Raw genomic sequence first — 15,126 nt, 5'->3', positions numbered from 1 at the left:
TCCGATTAGAGCCAGGGAGGCTGGCATGCAGACTCACCTGGGGAAGGCCTGGATGTAGTGGCCAAGCAGAGGTTGATTAAACCCCCTCACTCCTAGTACCCAGAGGTGGCACAGCTGCCAGGTGCCACTTGGCCATGCCTGCTCCCCTGTGCCAGCCAAGCTGGGGGTAGGGTTCCCTAGGTGGGATCCCCCTGCCCCTTTTCCCAGCTCCTGCCCCCTGGGCCAGGCTGGTGCAGGACCTGGCTCCTGGCTCTGGCCCACCTAGGTGGCTGGGATGCCCAGCAGGGTGCTGCCAGGACAGAGCGCAGGGGCGGGCCCTGATTCCACCCAGCCTGCAAGCAGCGGCGGCACCAGCATCCTCTCCCCTCACCCCCACCCCACGCAGGGCCAGCCCCGCCGCACCGCGCTGGGTGTGGCCCAGCCCTGGTGCGGGCCTGCTGGCTCCGGCGCCGCTGCTGGGCATCGCCCGGTGCCCGCTGCTGGCGCTGGCCTGGGGGCCCGCTGTGCTGCATTGCGGGGCGGGCGCCTCCTCCCCCGCCCTCCCCTGGAGGCAGCGGGACTATCTGGGCCGGGCAGCAGCGCCGTCCTTGCAGGAATGTCCCTGCTCGCCCAGATAATGTTATTTATATCGCAGGGCTGGGCGGCTCCGCTCCGCGCTCCCTGCGCTGCCCCAGCCCCGCCGCGCCTCCGCCTCGCCGCTGCCCGGTACTCCGCGCTGCTGCCGCTGCCCCTGCCCTGGACAGGTGAGTCCGCGCCGGCCGTGAGTTGCGCGGGCATGGGGCTGGGGCGCACGGAGGGGAAGGGGTCCGGATCCAGGGCGCATGGAGGGAGAAAGTGTCCGGATCGGGGGCGCACGGAGGGGAAGGGGTCCGGATCCGGGGCGCCCGGAGGGAGAAAGTGTCCGGATCCGGGGCGCACGGAAGGGAAGGGGTCCGGATCCAGGGCGCACGCGGGGGGGGGGGGGGGGCGGGAGGAGAGGACGTTGCAGGGGCGCAGAGAGAAGGGACAGAACTGGGAGAGACCCCCCCCTCAACACACACACCCCCTCTCTGGACACCGACCCAGCCCTCTGCGCTGGCGGGCTGCTGTGCTGCATGGAGCCCGGGCGCTGCGTGGAATGATGCGCCCTGGAGAAGCCTATTTATAGCGTGGACTTGGAGACAGTTTCCTGGCAAGCCTCTGGAAGGTGTGCGGGTGGGGAGTTGTTTCAGTCTCTCCATGCCCCTCCTGGCTGGTCCCCCCAGCGCCGCCGGAGGGACTCCTGGGGGGGAGCTGGATGAGGGTCCCTTTCTCCTTGCTCTACTGGGGCGCTAAAAATTCACGGTGTTTCTCTGTGTCCTGGGGTCAGGGATTCTCTTCCAGGAGATCCCCAAGCGTCAGCGTCTCTGGAAAGATCTGGTACAGAAAGAGCAAAGTTCGGGTCTGTGTGTGTGCTCCTGCCTGAGCATGCCCTAAATCCCTTGTCCCCAAGGGATTTATTATTTAGATTGCAAGTCCTTTGAGGCAGGGACTGCCCAGTTTGTCCTGTGTTTGTTCAAAACCTACAGCATTGGGGCCCAAGTCCATGACCAGGGCTCCTGGGCCCTACCATAGTGCAAACAAATAAACAAGGAAAGGGAAAGTGGCTGGTGGCAGGTGTCCAGATGAACAGCAAGCCGGTCCAGATCCCCATGTTGGTAGTTGTAGCGTAAGGACAAGCTGGATAAAATGGAGGGGGGAGTGGTTTTGGAGCATTTCCTCTGGGGGTCTCTGGCTTGAATCTAGCCTGTATTGTTAAGGAGCCACTGCCATTGTCTGATGTGACATAAGTGGGTCTGGGTTCAGGTGCCTAGAGCCCAAGCCAACCCCCACTGCTGGCACCTCTAGCAGGAGTCAGCGTGCAGCTCCCTGCCAGCACAGGACAGTTCCTTAGGGAGTGTATCCTGGTGCTTGCTCCCATCTTTCGTGAGTCTCAAGTGATGGGAACTTCTGCCTTTCCCTTGGGGAAGGCCAGCGACCGAGGGGAAGCTTCCTCCTGGCCTTAAAAGTGGCACTTCCCTCAGGGCTGTAGTGTGGCGGGGGCCGTTTGGTGGCCCCTGTGATGGCAGTGTTGGTGTCTGGTGCTCTCAGTCCAGTTCCTTGCACTTTGAAAGTGAGTGAAACTGCCTATGTTGCGTGTGCAGTGTCTGGTCAGAACCCTGGGCCGAGAAAGCTGCCTTCACCCAGCTGAGACTGGCTTCCCCACTAGTCCAGCTAGCCTTGGCCCATCCTTCATGTACCATTTAGTCCTCCCACCAGCCCGAGTTCTCTTCTGCATGGGCCCCATTCCATTCACATCTCTGGGGTTTTGTCTCTCAAGCTGTGTCTGCTGCCACTGTGGGGCCTGAAACTGCAAGAGCCAGGAGGGGCTGGCTGGCTGCCCCCTGTCATTTCTTTGGTCATTTTAAATGTAGTGGCACCTCAGATTGCACCTTCTTGTATGTGCAGGTGTGAGCCAGAGAGCACCCCTCTCTGCCCTCCAGTCTGTTCATTGAATGCAGCTGGGTATCGTGACGGAGCATCTACAGGCGGCAGAACTAGGAATTCAAAAGTTGTTTCCTGAAGCACTGCTAACTCGGCCCCCATTTCACAAAGTGATCACAGCTCAGTCCCTGAGCACCTCTGATCCCAGCCCCAACATTGGCTTCTTTTCTGTGTTTAATGTATAGAAATACGACATGCAAACCCTCAGGTGGAAGGCTTGATGTCATGGCTTGGCTTCGGACAGCTGTCCTGACACTGAGTTTGATCGGGGTTGTCCTCTTGATGCATTTTCGTTGCTAAGTGTATGATCCAAGTGAATGGTCAGCTCTTTCACTCTTCTGGACGTTGTCAAAATGTGCCAATGCAGTTCCCTGTGCTTTTTAGGGCCTGCCCTGTGCATTGTCTGTGCCCGAGAGGGCTGCCAAGGTTCAGAGCTTGAAAAGAAAATATCTGACATTGTGTCCTCCTTGAGTTAAGACTTCAGAATGTCTGGGCAGAGCTGGCGTGGGGAGGTCCGCTCCGTGTGCAGTGGTTTTGTAGGCTTTGTGAGAGAGGCTGGGTGGTCCCGTAGCTAGGGGCACTCAGCTTGGACATGGGACCACCTGGATTTTGCTTCCTGCTCCTCTGCCAACTCCCTGTGTGATGTCAGCTTGTTTCTTTGTCCCTCTGTTCCCCCTCATGGAGGTGTATGAAGAGAAGCACCCAGAGATTGGGAGCTGCTCAGACACTGTGATGATGGGGACCATGTCACCTATGGAGACAATGAGCTTTTTGAGGCAAAGGCCCTCTTTTGTTCTGTGTCTGCAGCGCCTTGTCCAATGGGGGCCCGGGCTGTGGCTGGGGCACCTAGGTGCTGCCAGCACACGGTGAGAGAGAACGAGAGCCGGGTGGCCTAGCGCCTCAGTGGTGGTGGCAATGGCTGCGTGTGTTGTGCTGTTACTAGCTGTTTTCCTTCTGCTCCTTCAGCAAGTGTCCTAGACTGGCCTGGCATCACTCTACTCCAGTTCTGGCTTGCTTCTTTGGTTACACTCTTTGCCATGATCTGAAAGCCTGGACGGCCATAGCCTGTCCATAATGCCGAGCCCCTCTCAGCTAGCACCCTTGTCTAAGGCAGGCAGGGTTGCCTACTGGATATAGCATGGGGTTGGGGTTCAGGAGACCTGGGTTCTAGTCCCAGTTCTGTCACTGCCCTGTGGGGTGGCCTTGAGCAAGTCACTTCATCTCCCCTTGCCTCAGTTTCCCCATCTTTAAAAGAGGCAGAATGCTACGTTGAGATCCCCTGACAGCAAGTGCTGTGTAAGAGAGAGCTAGTATTATTGTTTACCCTATCCCACCTTCTGGACCTCCCAGGGGTCCCATCTGCATTGACCCTGCCACTAAACCTTTCAAAGAAGCACCTCGCCCACAGCCTCGGCAGGTGGCCTGTTGCTGCCTCGTTAATACCTCTAATTACTGAAAGCAAAACACTTGGAAGCCTCCAATTTGCACACGAAGGCTACGTCTACACTTTGGCTCTCTACATGCCAAAGTAGTGCCGCCCCCAGCTACACTCATACTTTCAGCAGCATGGCGGCCCAGTGTTTCTCCACTGCCAGGGTGTTTCCCCACTGCAGTGAAAGGCTCTGGCACTGGGTGGGAGGGAGCAAACAAAGGCTCCCCACTGCTGGAGCCTTTCCCCGCTGCCTACCCTTGCTGGAGCCTTTCCCTGCAGCGTGTGCTCTGCACGCCACCATGAGTGTCGCCATAGCCTTAGCTGAGAGGTGACCCAGTATTTCTATTACTGGCCCTCTTGTCTCAGCTTGTCCCATTGTGTTCTACACCTCGCAATCCCACCTTGTAGTGCGATGTCAGCTCTTTGGGTGTAGGGTCTGTCTATTTCTGGGTGGCCCAGCTGTGGCCGGGAGTTGGATCTGCCTGCTGGCTCTTTAATTACAAGGCCAGATATCTGAGCTTCCTTCCAATCCTGACTGGAGCCTCTGGGGGCTGCTGTGAGAGGAACAAAGTTAATTCTCTGACCCCAGATGTCCAACCAATCAGCAACCCAGTCCCTAGCCCCAGTCAGAGGCGGGAGAAGAAGGTGGTGGTAGGGCTCTTCTGAGCTCTGCCCACAAAAGGGGCCCCACTCACATGAGTCAGGACAGAGTTGCGTTGCTGCTGGGCTCCCTCTCTCTGGAGCTGGGACGAGCCCTGCCTGGGCTCCCTGATTGGCAAAAAACCCCCCCACTGCTGGCACATCCTGAAGGCCATGCACATTTGGCACCCAGGAGCCGTGACACGGAGTGAGCCGGGCAGAGCTGCAGCCCCTTCCCTTCCTTTCTGACAGGTGCCGTGCTCTGGTTGACAGTGATGACATCCCCTCACCACAAAGAACGGGGCAGTTCACACCTCTGTGAGCAATGGTCCCAGGCTCTCTGCGGACTCGGGGCTGGTTACCCCCCGACCTTTCGGAGATATTTGTTTTCACAACCATAACGGCTAAAGACTGACTTTGTTTTTAAATGAAACAGAGATTCTGGAAATTGAGACAGCAGCTGCTGCTGGGTTCTGCTACAGCATGGAGGTTCTTTCTGTACTGACTTCCCCTCTCCTCCGAGCCTAACTTCCCCAGAGCATCTCTGGTTCTTAAAGAAGTCAGCGAAGCTGCAGAAAGTAGAAAGATGGCATCAGATGCATTAGGGTGACCAGATGTCCTGATTTTATAGGGACAGTCCTGATTTTTGTGTCATTTTCTTATATAGGCACCTATTGCGCCCCACCTCCTGTCCCAATTTTTCACACTTGCTATCTGGTCACCCTAAGATGCATTTTAGAGACTAACAAATGCATCCGATGAAGTGAACTGTAGCTCACAAAAGCTTATGCTCAGATAAATTTGTTAGTCTCTAAGGTGCCACAAGTACTCCTTTTCTTTTTGCGAATACAGACTAACACGGCTGCTACTCTGAAACCTAAGATGCATTGACCCTCAAATTCTTAGAGGCTTTAGAAGTTAGATGCTAAAGTGAACATGCAGAGTTTTGTCCAAACAGACCTGCCTTTTCTCTTGCTACAGATGGTTAATCTCCCCCTTCAGCAAATCTAAATAATAATGCGTAGCATCTCTCCAGCATGTTAATCTTCAAAGGGATTTCCAGACACTCCCTGATCCTGGGGCGGCCCTGAGCGAATGATGGGGGATTAGCTTCTTGATTCCTATAATGTTGTTTTCACGGGGCAGCCTCTCACCTCAGCAATCAACACCCGCTAATTAAAAGGATACCCCCCTCCCCCAGACCCAGCACTGAGAGAGATGGAGGGGACACAGGAGTGACTGTGTACGTTTCCATGCACCCTGGGGGGTGGTCTGAAAATTCACAGGTTTCAGAGTAGCAGCCGTGTTAGTCTGTATTCGCAAAAAGAAAAGGAGGACTTGTGGCACCTTAGAGACTAACAAATTTATTAGAGCATAAGCTTTCGTGAGCTACAGCTCACTGTGAGCTGTAGCTCATGAAAGCTTATGCTCTAATAAATTTGTTAGTCTCTAAGGTGCCACAAGTACTCCTTTTCTTTTTGAAAATTCACAGCGATCAAACATAGCATGAGCTCTGTGTTGACCACGTTTTTGATCGCCCTTTAGTAAATTGGGTGACCAGGAAATTTGGTTTTCCTGCTTAATCATCTGCGATTAGCTTGATGGAAGTCATCCAAGTGGCTCAGTGACTGGGTGGGCACAGACTCCTGCGATACCTAATGGAGGGGCGCTCTTTCCGTTGTTCTCAGAAGCAGGTGTCTCAACTTATGTCCAGACTTGAAAGCTCTCTGACTTTTTCTGAGCAAGGGTCTGTTCCATTGGTTGCAGTGAGTCTGATCTGCCCATAAGTGCCGGCTCTCTGGTTACTAAGCTGGATACCTTGCTGTTCAGCCAGCCCAGCCAAGTGTCAATTACCATGGAGAATTCCTGCCCTTACACCTCATGCGCCACATTAAGACACATACCCAATGTGCTGGCAATGCTCCAAACGGAAACAGCAGTCACATGTCGTACTCTGCCCCTCCATCCTCTGACACCATCTCTCAGACCCTGCCTTGATTTCCCACCCTCCGCGCTTCACTTCTGTGTTGAAAATAGGTCGGATTCTCCAGTGGCTCTGGTGCTCTGAAGCTTTGTGCAGTTCCCCAAAGTTTAAAGTATTTCTTTAGCATGATCTCGGGCACCAGCATGATTTCTGGTTCTTGTTGTTCTAGCCTGTTCCTTTGAGCAGGCTGGTCTATCTAGCAGAGGTGTTTATGTGGCCCCCATTGCTGGAATATCTGTGTTAATGGATTTAGCCTTGTGTCACGGAGCCACAGGATCTGGTCTATGCTCCAGCCAGTCACCAGTCCCTTGCGTGTACTAGATCCCATGGAGTTCTGGAGGGGCAGACCCTCCAACACTGGGCCGCCAGCACCAGCAATCCCTGACTGTCTCCAGGGCTCCCCAAATCCAACCCCACCAGCTCTCTGCAGGAGGCATGTACTGTGTCATAGAATCATAGAATCATAGAATCATAGAATATCAGGGTTGGAAGGGACCCCAGAAGGTCATCTAGTCCAACCCCCTGCTCAAAGCAGGACCAAGTCCCAGTTAAATCATCCCAGCCAGGGCTTTGTCAAGCCTGACCTTAAAAACCTCTAAGGAAGGAGATTCTACCACCTCCCTAGGTAACGCATTCCAGTGTTTCACCACCCTCTTAGTGAAAAAGTTTTTCCTAATATCCAATCTAAACCTCCCCCATTGCAACTTGAGACCATTACTCCTCGTTCTGTCATCTGCTACCATTGAGAACAGTCTAGAGCCATCCTCTTTGAAACCCCCTTTCAGGTAGTTGAAAGCAGCTATCAAATCCCCCCTCATTCTTCTCTTCTGCAGACTAAACAATCCCAGCTCCCTCAGCCTCTCCTCATAAGTCATGTGCTCTAGACCCCTAATCATTTTCGTTGCCCTTCGTTGTACTCTTTCCAATTTATCCACATCCTTCCTGTAGTGTGGGGCCCAAAACTGGACACAGTACTCCAGATGAGGCCTCACCAGTGTCGAATAGAGGGGAACGATCACGTCCCTCGATCTGCTCGCTATGCCCCTACTTATACATCCCAAAATGCCATTGGCCTTCTTGGCAACAAGGGCACACTGCTGACTCATATCCATGTCCCTTCAGGTGCAATGCTCCCCTGAGTATGTATTTACAGTGACACTGGCAGCCTTTGCATAACAAGGCAATCCTTGAGTCATAGCCATTAGCCCTTCCCCCAAACCAGTACCCCGGCAAGCCAGGACTCCATCTCTGGCTCCCTCTCTTGTCCCTTTGTCCACACAGGAGAGACCCTGAGTCCCCAGGGGCAGCCCCTCTCCCCATCACCTGACTCCTTTCCCCCTTGTTCTCCAGCTCAGTTCCCACATCCCACCTGCCCAGGGTTTCAGTGGATTGCTCAGGCCTTGGGGCGTCTCATTGTCATGGTCTTGATTTGTCTTCTTTAATGACACCACCTGCCTCTGCCTCTTGTTCTAATCCTTTCCCCCCACACTGGGTAGCCATGCAAGGCATAGGAGGAAACTGAGGCCAGCATCAGCATCATTAAAATGTTACAAACAACTCCCTCTTGGTCACACCTCACAACACCTGGGGCGGGGAGGTGTACCCACACAGGCCCTGAAGGGGTTAATGGGGGCCTGAGAGGCCTGTTAAGTCCAGGCTTCACTGAGGGTGGAGCCCAGCTGGGGAGGAGCTGGGTGGGGATAAAGCCAGGAAGTTTGCAGCAGAGGTGGGAGAGGGTCCAGAGGGTCAGCAAGGAGTTTGAGGGAGCAGAGCTTAGTTGCCAGCCCAGAGTAGAGGAAGGGCCTGCATTCCCCTCCCAGCCACCAAGGAAGGTGGGATGAAGCCCCTGAGATAAAGGTTGTGAGGACCACAGAGCCCAGAGATGGAGGGAAGACCTGCTGCAAAACCCCAGGACTATAGCTGGGTTGGACTCTCTGTTACCCTGGAAGTTGAGGACTAAAGCATGACCAGACCGGAGGGCCAAGTGGCAGGAAGAGAGACCACTGCAGTGATGGAGTGACTGTGGGCAGGGGGACCATCCAGGGATACCCTGCTCTGCCACCTCTGGCTATGGGGATGCGCACTTGCAGTGAGTAGACCCTTTGACTGGATTTCACATAGATTGTAAGCGCCTGGGAGCAGGGCCCATCTTGTTTGTCCAGCACCTGACACAATAGGGTCCTGGCTCAGGCCTGGGCTCCTAAATGCTATGGTAATACAAATAATGGTAATACAGATGGGAAACTGAGGCACAGAGAGGCCAAGTGACCTGACCAAGGTTACACAGGAAGTTTGTGACAGAGTAGGGACTTGAAATGAGATCTCAAGTCCTGGGCTAGTGCCTGAACCACTGCCTTGGAAAAGGCAAATTTAAAGTGGGATGCAGTGCTGCCAGCTCACATAGGTTTTTTTCCATGCCTCTCACAATATCTGGCACTGTCATAAAGCACCAGCTGCTGGAGTCAGGTAAGAATATTTCATCCTTTGAAAACGGTAAGTTTCTAAACCAGGGGTGGGTAAACTACGGCCCGGGGGCCATATCCGGCCCTTCAGACGTTTTAATCTGGCCCTCGAGCTCCCATTGTGGAGCAGGGTCCAGGGCTTTCCCCGCTCTGGTGCTCCAGCTGGGGAGTGGGCTCAGGGGCTTGCCCCGCTCTGCGTGGCTCCTGGAAGCAGTAGCATGTCCCCCCTCCAGCTCCTACACATAGGGGCAGCCAGGGGGCTCCGCATGCTGCCCCACCCCAAGCACTGCCTCTGCAGCTCCCATTGGCCAGGAACTGTAGCCAATGGGAGGTGCAGAGGCTGCACCTGCAGACTGGGCAGCGCGCAGAGCTGCCTGGCCGCGCATCTGCATAGGAGCTGGAGGAGGGACATGCCATTGCTTCTGGGAGCTGCTTGAGGTAAGCGCTACCTGGAGCCTGTACCCCTGGCCCACTCCTGCGGCCCAACCCCCTGCCCCAGCCCTGATCCCCCTCCCACCCTTCTGTACCCCCACCCCCGATCCCCAGCCCCACCCAGAGCCCGCATCCCAACCTCCTGCTCCAGCCCAGAGCCTCCTCCCACATCTTGAACTCCTCATTTCTGGCCCTACCCCAGAGCCCCCTCCCTCACCCCAACTCCCCATTTCGTGAACATTCATGGCCCGCCATACAATTTCCATACCCAGATGTGGTGCATGGGTCAAAAAGTTTGCCCACCCCTGCTCTAGACCATGTAGTTGCAGAGAAAAGCTTGAAAAGCTGGCCCCTTGAGGCTCTGAAACCTGGAAGGCAAAGGAAGGCAACCTTGTGGATTGTTTGGGGAAAAAAATCAGATGATTTTAAAGAAGATTGTATTTTGGGGGTAGCCTGCTTGCTGATTCCTGACCGGCAAGGCTTGGCAAGGCAGGGGAGGGCTGTAGGAAGGGAGCAGAGATTATACTCTGGTTTATGTCGCTGAGATCCATTTTTAGCCTGTGGAGTGTCAGCGTGTGCATACATCCTGTGGATTAATTGACATGGGAGGCTCACTGCAGCCAGTCTCTGCTCTCAGGATGTGCCCAGTGTTGGCGAGACGGCCAGGACACCTTTGGGCATTGACTTCTGGGGAAATGTGATGTGTCTGGAAAAGGGTTGTTTCTTTATTTGCTTCCCCCCAGCACCCTCCCAAAGAAGAAAGCTAGATCCCACAGACTCTGCTGTCCTGTGCTTCTGGGCTGGGCTGCTGTCTGGGCAGAGGCTGGAGGATTGTGGGGATGGGCTGGAAGGTGGATCGAGTCCCCTTGGGCACAGTGAGAGCAGGATACCTGGAAGCCTGGTTCGTTCCTAGAGCACTAGGACAGAGTCAGTGCGTGCAGGGAGAAGGACGGCCATGTCTGCCCTCTTGGGGGAGTTGCTGATGCTACTTACATCGGTGGAGACACATCCCAGTCGTTGAATGATGCAGTGGCCCCTTTCTCCCCTTATCCGTAGGCAGGGTGCTGAGCCGGAGGACACGGATACAGGCTCTGCCTGTTACAACAGGGCTCTTCTCTGCTGAGGATCGTGCAACTTCCAGCAGCACTAAACAGGGGGTAGCTCTTCACCACTCGCCTCTCCTGGCGTGGTGATTCGTTGCCCCCACCCGGGTGGCAGCTGGAGAAGGAGCGGCACTGCCCGTCAGCTCACACTCACGCTTATCACTTGTTCCCACCGGCCCTCGGGCCGACCTTGAGGCTGCCGCGTGGAAGCACAGCGCCCCGTTGGGCCCGTGGCGACGGGATGCATGTGTCCGTGTGCTGGTGGTGAAGATCGCCATGCCTGGCGCTCCCTCATCACTGCCACCCCTGGGGGCTAGCGTCACTGGGCAGGGGCAGCGGGACAGAGATTAACAAGCATTTTCTGTCCTTGGGATGGGCTGTGCCATGGGGATCGTCGTTCCCAGTGCAGCGGGGGGGAGTGCGGCCAGAAGTGCCCGGAATAAGTCCCATGTCTCTGACCCAGCCATGGTTGACTCTCCTGGTTACACCATTGCCAAGTAAGCGTGACTCTCCCGGTTACACCATTGCCAAGGGGTACCCCTTCTCTGGCACTGCAAGTGGGGAGCTGGGTGCGCTGCAGGGAGTGCCCCCCCCCGTGGAGGGGGGGAGCAGATGAAATCCAGCCCGATCATTATGGGGAGAGCAGCGGCTGGGATCTCAAGCCCTTTACCAGTGGGGTCTGTCCCACCAGGCGTGCCCTGCTCTGGAGAGCACAGCCTCTGTTGCCACCATCCCCCACCCTCCCCTGGACAATGTGTGCCAGCCTGCGGGGAGGGAGGCATGGGAAGAGCTGTGAGAAGCTGCCCACCTTTTGACCCTGCTCCTGCAGCAGCCAGCGGGAGCCACGCGTGTAGGCAGGGCTGCAGGCCTGAGCGCCTGACCCCACCCCGCTCGGCAGCACCCCCGGCCCACAGACCCAGCCCCGAATGCTCACACCCAGGGCAGCCTGTAGCAGGGAGTGGGGTGGGCAATACCCCGTGAGCGCTAGAACCCAGCAGTAGCTAGCACATGTGTGTGCCCATCTTTACCCTGCACATCCCCCCAACAGCCTCCCGCACCCCATGTTCTGGCAAGATCCTGGTTACCTGTGTGTGTGTATGACTCTCGTGTGTGTGTGTGTGTCTGTGTGTGAGAGAGATTCTCTCGTGTGTGTCAGAGACTTGAGTGTGTGTGACACTCGTGTGTGAGACTCATGTATGTGTGTGTATGAGAGACACTCGTGTGTGTGAGACGTGTGTGTGTGTGTGAGAAACTCGTGAGTGTGTGAGAGAGACACTCGTGAGTGAGGCTTGTGTGTGTGTGTGTGTGTGTGTGTGTGAAAGAGAGAGACATTTGGGGGGGGGTCTATGTGTGAGAGAGAGAGAGAGACACTTGTGTGTGTGTGTGTGTCTCATCCATTCCCAGTAGGAGCTGGTTTCCCATGGGGCCTGCCTGTTACATGACCTCTCATTGTTTCCTGCCTCAACTCTGCATTCCCCGATTTCCGTCCCCCTGTTCGAGGTCTGGCTGACTCAGTGTGGCTCAGACCCAGACCAAGCCCATGGAAGGGTCTGCAATGTGGGGAGAGTTTCCTTTCCTGTAATTTCCTTGAGTCTGGAAAGCTGGAGCCCAGCCAGGTGACCGCACTGGGCAGACTGGGGCATTGGGCAAAATGTTGGCCCTGTGGGCCCCCAGGCTTGCGTTGTGGAGAGCAGCGGGCAGCAGCTCCTGCCCTGGACCGTCTCCGGCCTCCGCGAGGCAGAGGCAGTGGAGACAGTGGCAGCCGAAAGCTGTCATCGGCTTCCCAGCACCTGTCCTTGTCCCACTCCCAGCCCCCAGCACTGTCGCATCTCTGCGTCACTTGGGCCTCCAGCCGCTCCGAACGTGGTTCTGGGGGAGGTGGGCAGAGCTGTGGCTGTGGGGAAAATGACTTTGCTGGTGCTGCTAAGTTACCCTTCTTTTCTCCTCCCTGTCAGAGCATCTCCGCTGGCTCAGGCTTGCGTCGAGGCCAGGGCACTGGCTGAGGCTGCCAGCTCCCAAAATAAGACCCCCCAGCTGCTGTGGAGCCAAGAGACACTTATGGTTCCCCAGCCGAAGGCTGAGCGCAGACAAAACCAGGCTGAATGTATCTTATAACCGTGGGACTGGGCTGGGGGCTAATTCCAGACACTCCCCATTGGCCACTGTGGAGGCCCATTGGCTTTCAGTGGGGCAGGGACGCCTATGTCCCCTGGGTGTTTCTATTAGTTATACCCACAGTCCTGATTGACATCGGAGCCTCATTGTGCTGGGCATTGTGCCACCACACCTGTGAGATCTCAGGGCGGATCTCACTCTTTCAAGACACCCAGCGTACAATGGCATGGCTGGGGGAGGAGACACTGACACAAATTCTCACATTTTTGCTAGCTGGTTTGTTTTGCAATTTCATAGATTCCAAGGTCAGAAGGGCTCAGTGTGATCATCTAGTCTGACCTCCTGTCTAACACAGGCCTGAGAACTGCCCCCAAATAATCCCTAGAGCAGAGCTTTTAGAAAAACATTCAGTCGTGATTTAAATATGGCCATCGATAGAGAATCCACCACGACACTTGGTCAGTTGTTCCAAAGGTTAATTACCTTCACTGTTAAAAATGTACACCTTATTTCCAGTCTGAATTTGTTTAACTTCAGCTTCCAGACACTGGATCATGTTAGACCTTTCCCTGATAGCTTATCAAATATTCCTTCCCCATGTGGATACTTACAGCCTGTGATCATGTCAGCCCTTAACTTTCTCTTTGTTAAGCTAATAGATAGAGCTCCTTGAATCTATTGCTGTAAGGCAGGTTTTCTCTCTAATCCGTTAATCATTCTCATGGCTCTTCTCTGAACCCTCTCCAATTTATCAACATCCTTCTGGAATTGCAGACACCAGAACTGGACACAGGGTTCCAGCAGTGGTCACACCAGAGTCAAATACAGAGGTTCTCTGCTCCTACTCAAGATTCCCCTGTTTATGCATCCAAGATCACATTAGCCCTTTTGGCGAAAGCATCACAGGAGTTCATGTTCAGCTGATTATCCACCATGACCCCTGAACCTGAAGAAGAGCTCTGTATGGCTCAAAAGCTTCTTTCTCACCAAAAGAAGTTGATCCTATAAAAGATAATATTACCTCACCCACCTTGTCCCATGTTAATTTTATCATTTTAGTTTTTTCATCAAAATGTTACGTGGTATCAAGTCAAATGCCCTACCAAAGTCTAAATGTATTACATCAATGCTGTTACCTTTATCAACCAAACTTGTAATCTCATCGAAAAAAGATATCATGTTAGTTTGGCAGGTTCTGTCTTCCATAAATCCATGTTCACTCGCATTATTACATTACCTTCCTTTAATTCTCAATTAATCAAGTCCCATATCAGCCGCTCCGTTATCTTCCCCAGAGTTGATGTCAGGCTGGAAGACCTATAATTACCTGGATCATGCTATTTATCCTTTTTAAACATCAGCAGAACATTAGCTTTCTTCCAGACTTCTAGAACCTCCCCAGCATTACAAAACTTATTGAAAATCAACACTTACAACTCCTCAGCCAACAACTCTTCAGTGCAAGATATCTGGACCTGCTGATTTTAAAATGTCTAACTTTCATAGCCACTATTTAACGTCCTCTTGAGATACTAGTGGAATGGAAAAAATGTCATCATCATCATATGATGTTTTTTCTCCAAATACAAATATTTATTGAACACTTCTGCCTTTTCTGCATTATTATTTATGATTCTACTATTTCCATCTAGTAATGGACCAATACCATTGTTAGGATTATTTTTGTTCCTATTACCTTAAAAAAATTCCTTTTTATTGTCCTTAACTCTGATGGCCATACATTTCTAAACATAATGTAAGCATGGCCATACTGGGTCAAACCACTGGTCCATCTAGCCCAGTATCCTGTTTTCTGACAGTGGCCAGTGCCAAATGCTTCATAAGGAATGAACATAACAGCAATGTATCCAGTGATCTGTTCCCTATCATCCAGTCCCAGCCTCTGGTAGACAGAAGTTTAAGGACACCCAGAGCCTGGGGTTGTGTCCCTGACCATCTTGGTTAATAGCCATTGACGGACCTATCCTCCATGAACTGATCTCATTCTTTTTTAAACTCAGTTGTAGTTTTGGCCTTCATGACATCCCCTGGCAAGAAGTTTCACAGGTTGACTGTGTGTTAGGTGAAGAAATACTTCCTTTTGTTTGTTTAAACCTGCTGCCTATTAATTTCATTGGGTGACCCCTAATTCTTGTGTTATATGAAGGGGTAAGACTTCCTTATTCACTTTCTCCATACCAGTCATGATTTTATAGACCTCTATAATATCTCCCCTTAGTCGTCTCTTTTCCAAGTGGAACAGTCCCCTCTTCTTTATCTCTTCTAATATGGAAGCTGTTCCGTACCCCAATCATTATTGTCACCCTTCTCTGTTTTCTTTCCAGTCCTAACATATCTTTTTTTTTAATTGAGGTGACCAGAACTGCATGTAGTATTCAAGGGATTTACATAATGGCATTATGATATTTTCTGTCTTATTATCTATCCCTTTCTTAA

The 15,126-nt window shown here is 53.3% G+C and overlaps 1 protein-coding gene across 4 annotated transcripts in view; it reads left to right on the top strand.

Annotated features, from left to right (window-relative positions):
* Nucleotides 1–608: 608 nt before the first annotated feature.
* SPTB (spectrin beta, erythrocytic) overlaps nt 609–15,126 on the top strand; it is a 141,449-nt gene continuing 126,931 nt past the window's right edge. For all 4 annotated transcript variants that reach the window (XM_043516033.1, XM_043516032.1, XM_038405961.2 and 1 more), the window contains exon 1: nt 609–743. The gene's annotated coding sequence lies outside the window, so the exon portion shown is untranslated. The remainder of the gene's footprint in view (nt 744–15,126) is intronic.

The sequence above is a fragment of the Dermochelys coriacea genome, chromosome 6, assembly GCF_009764565.3.
Source record: "Dermochelys coriacea isolate rDerCor1 chromosome 6, rDerCor1.pri.v4, whole genome shotgun sequence".
Lineage (NCBI taxonomy): Eukaryota > Metazoa > Chordata > Testudines > Dermochelyidae > Dermochelys > Dermochelys coriacea.
This window is presented reverse-complemented; position numbering and strand designations above follow the sequence as displayed.